We start from the raw sequence: 5,010 nt of genomic DNA on the forward strand, positions 1-5,010 counted from the left end.
AATCTCGGCCCAACAGTTGAACCTCCAAGGTTATCCATTGCATTATCCCAACCGTCTCAATGGTTTCCTTCTCACAATAACTACATCGGCCCATTGTGACACATAAGTCAAGAAGTTCGCCTTACTCCAAGCGAATGCTACACTCCCTACTGATGATCGGCTCAACCTCGACCTTTGTCGTCTACTGCTCATAGTTCCATGCATCTCGCGGTACCTCCCGTACCCGAGTACTGACCTACACAGGTCTAAGACATCAAATGATAAACAATACCCCTCAACATGGAACCCATCTCAGAATCCAGAATCTCATCTCACCTACCTAACGCACCACCAGAGCCAAACTCAAACTTGTTAGTTTGGTCTGACCCAGAGTTGGAACCGCTCGACCCAATGAAGCACTAAACTCATGACTCATGACCCACAACCCGCACGTATACCACTTCTCCAATTCCCTTGGGTTGCGACAACCACAACTCAATTCAGAGTATAGCGATTCCAGACAAATATGGAGACCCCAGTCTCGCCCCTGGTTCGACCACCAGGCTCTCAAAAACTCAAATATTAGGGCTACCCAAGCCTAAAACTCTTCTGTGTCTTGCTATGACCAGAGAAATACTCATGACAACACCCTCTCGCTGGCTAGTGAGTACTACGGCTCCCTGCAGCATCACAACAACCTCCCGCTGACTAGTGAGTACTACGGCTCCCGCAGCATCACAACAACCTTTCACTAACTAGTGAGTACTACGGCTCCCCGCAGTATCACAACAACCTCTCACTGACTGGTGAATACTATGGCTCCCCGTAGCATCACAACAACCTCTCGCTGACTGGTGAATACTACGGCTCCCCGTAGCATCACAACAACCTCTCGCTGACTGGTGAATATTACTGCTCCCCGTAGCATCACAACAACCTCTCGATGACTGGTGAATACTACGGCTCCCCGTAGCATCACAACAACCTCTTGCTGACTGGTGAATACTACGGATCCCCGTAGCATCACAACAACCTCTCGCTGACTGGTGAATACTACGGCTCCCCGTTGCATCATAACAACCTCTCGCTGACTGGTGAATACTACGGCTCCCCGTAGTATCACCACACCCCTTTGCTAACTCATGGATACTGCAGCTCCCTGCAGCCTTACAGCACCTTCTCTTACCACTCATGGTCTCATCTTCAAGTCGACGCCACACACTACATCCATTAACCCACGTTCACCGACCCACATAGATAGATGCACACATACCCATCCAAAAATAAGCGTCACTACTCTTGACGGCAACCGTCATGACAAACTCATTTTCTCACTGCAATCCTCATTCTTAATTAATCTCGTTTAACATCAATTAGTCGAAGTGCTCCCACTGGAACCATAGATACTTGCTACACCACTTGCCAGCTTTCAACTCAGAACTCAAAATAATCTGGAAATAAGGATATCATACCCGGATACCTCGGTACACCAACATAGAATCTCACACTGTTTTTCCCAAACCACTGATCTCATACTTATGATACCATACTTGGATTCCGCATTGCTCCTTCAGAATCTCTCAACCGATCTTCCTCTCACACCACTTGTAACCTCAGAGTATTCCATCTCCCAATTTGAAACACCGAGGCATCGACAATGGCTCAGAACACATTGATGAAAACCCGAAGCTCCCCCTCTATTGGTCACTACCCATACGGAACTACTAATATCGTCCATGTAATTGGTAGACAATTCACTCCTGCCCCTCCCAGGGGTATAGATCACAATATATACCTTCACTTGCTACTCTCAGCTATTGCATCCGTAATCCAGCGATCCGATCGCACTCAAACTCGACATATGCTAATTCCGAAAATCATAGGCCACAATGAATTTTCCAATCCACGGCCACCTGTCGTAGATCCACTCATCCTTTCTTAAGCACAGACTCTTACATCTTCCTGTCTGGCACCTCGCCTCTTCCTCGGGCTCATGCGTCCGCACCGCCAATTCCCATGACCATTGCTCTGACCTCACATGAATGGATCACTGATCCCCTAACTGGAGAACCAGTTCTCCCCCACTCAGGGTTCAAACCATCACCAATTGGCACATCCACAATCTACTCAGTAGATTGTCTCACCAGTCATGACACACTTGACTCTTAAACGTTTTGTGCAATCATCCCAGGGCCTTCCCAAAGGAAACCAAACAATCTCCGAATATCCCGTCCCTGACAAAATCTTAGAATCCTCCCCACATGACTGCATCTAGCCACCTTCAAGCCTCATACTGACATACCGCTGGAATCCCCACTGTTCCGACTCCAATCTGTCTCTAATCCGGAAATAGTGCCCTATCACGCACTTCGACTCTATCTCCTCGACCCGCCTCCCAAATTGGGAATAATCATAAAAGCACAGACCTCATTCTCATTGTTGATACACAATGTAGACCACGAGGGCCACTGCCCCGATATACTCCTTTTAACCACCGGAAACTACTAATAACAACACCTTTTCCCCCAACAAGGCACCTCTTTGTTCTCATCCGTCTTAGTCCCACTAATGACTCTTTCCTGGTATAAGAATACCTCGCAGCCAACATACTGCCCAAAAATTCTAGTGAAGAGGTCACCATGCTTGCTACCCCACAGGGTTTACCTTCAACTCTGAACCAGAAACTCAGTATCTCTCCTGCTTCCCGCAGAAAACTGAAGTAGCACCACTCAGGTCACAGAAAGTGACATCTCCACTATCGGCCGGTCGCTTAGCCCAGACCGTATTCTCCCATAACGCATCATCCCTACTCATCCCTGAGTCTTGCGACTCCAACTGGCATCTCACCAACAATCCCTCGGAGCTAACTCGATTTCCCTCTCATGGGATGCTCCACTAAAACTCGTTCATCATGGCCCTCTGGCCCCATACTCTTTCACATCTGATCTCAGTCTAGACAATCACCACGGAATAACTGGTAAAACCAGAAGCACTAATCGCCACGTGTCATGGTACTCGAACCATGTCCTCTTCTTTCAATCCGCTACGAATCATGGTACTCGAACCACGACATCACCTCTCGATCTGCTACTTAGAACCTCCGGAATACTCCCTGCATCGAGTATCGGTCCTCTGCTTTCAGTAGTGCGGGCCCATACTACCTGCCACATCTACCCATACTTTCTACACGGACCGTCCCAGAGTTCCTAAATAGCTGCTCAACCTTCTCAATCACCAATCCCGACACACGTGCTCGCTCCACATCGAAATGCTCTACTCTGTCAGCGTACTCATCTGACTAGGGTCACACCATAGGCTCTTCCCAGGTTCTCTCACTTTTCTGCCATCAGCTGCTGAAGAACTCCTTATGACGCCAGCCACCTACCTCCAAAATATTGTCATATTCACTTGGTAGCTGACTCCCATCATCAAGAGTTCCACAAAGCACGAAGCAAGCAGCATTCGGGCATCGAATAGTCTCTACTATCACGTAAAACCCCTCTAGGCTATTATCCTACTTGCTCTCCTCATATTCGTAGGATATCACTGAACTCAATCAACTCCACCCCACGCGGGCATCTAACTACCCTCTCAGAAGACTCCACCATTGCTCATCTAGGTATCTTTCCTAGATTACTCCTCTACTCATATCCCTCTCTAAAAAGGGTTCCTGCTGGATACTCTTACTCAGCACATACTCGAAAGCACATCACAGATAACAGCAACTCCTAGGCTAAGGCATCACAAATCAGGCCACTCTAGTCCTAAAATATGAAATACCTAGCCTATCTCTAGCATGCATAATATCTCGTAACATATCTCATAAATATCTCATAATATAAAAGTAAGGGTATTTTGGGAATTCACCCTTCGGGCTCTGGCTGATTGTACACACTGCTCTTTTCCGCTTTCTCTTGAAATACTTTACTCATTTCCAGAAAAATTGTTTCTTTTGAAACTTTTCTCAAATCCTCAGTTTGAGTCCAGACATACCCGAAGGTGTATCCGAATCCCTCAAACCAAGGCTCTGATACCAACTTGTAACGACGTAAATTTTCAAAACAAATTTTTCATTTAAAATTACATAACTCTCATACTGTATTTCACAAAAATCTCATTATTTAAGTTTACAACTCAAAACCCCATAATTGCTCGGTTAAAATCCAGGATCCTAAAAATGTAACTCTTTCACTGGTGTGTACAATCGAGCCGGTGCCGTCTCGCGATCCTGAGATACCTGAAACACATAACACATAACACTGTAAGCACGAAGCTTAGTGAGTTCCCCAAAATACCACATAAAACAAATTCGCCACTCGAGGCTATACTCTGTAAGACCCACCGGTCAATGTATCTCAATGGGACCCTCCAGTCCCATAGCTCGTTGGACCCTCTGGTCCGGTCTAGCTCGTTGGACCCTCCGGTCTGGTCTGGTTGAGGACCCTCTGGCCTCATAAATCGTTGGACCCTCTGGTCTGGTCTGTAAAGCTCCGCATGACATAAATCACAAACAAATAATGCCCAGCATAAAACATAAGGCAGGATAACATAATACTCAACGTAAGCACATAAGACCTTCCGTTCACACATAATTACCACTCAAGGTAAAGTATAGTGAGAAGACTCACCTGACAAGCAGCCAGTAAAGACCTCGCTCCCGAATCTCGAACTAGCCTCCGCCTAACAAAGGGGATGAATATCTCTAAGTAATACTCTAATCACAACTCTAATGATCGAAGGCTATTCATCCTCTCTTTAACTCTTTGAAGTGGATAAAAGACCATTTTACCCCCCACGGTCTCTATTACTTATGTTGACCAAAGCCCCAAAGTCAACAAAAGTCAAAATCGAGTCAACAGTCCATGTTTGACCCGACTTGCCGAGTGTACCCTTGTGACTCGTCGAGTCCACTTATTTCCTCAGAAGTCTCGTGAAAGTCCAGCTCAGCTCGTCGAGTTGACCCCCAACTCGTCGAGCTATCGCATGATTCAGCTCTTCGGGACAAACCCTTACCAAAACGTCGAGTCGGCC

This window comes from Lactuca virosa, chromosome 9 (genome assembly GCF_052849685.1).
Source record: "Lactuca virosa cultivar CGN04683 chromosome 9, Lactuca_virosa_CGN04683_v6, whole genome shotgun sequence".
Lineage (NCBI taxonomy): Eukaryota > Viridiplantae > Streptophyta > Magnoliopsida > Asterales > Asteraceae > Lactuca > Lactuca virosa.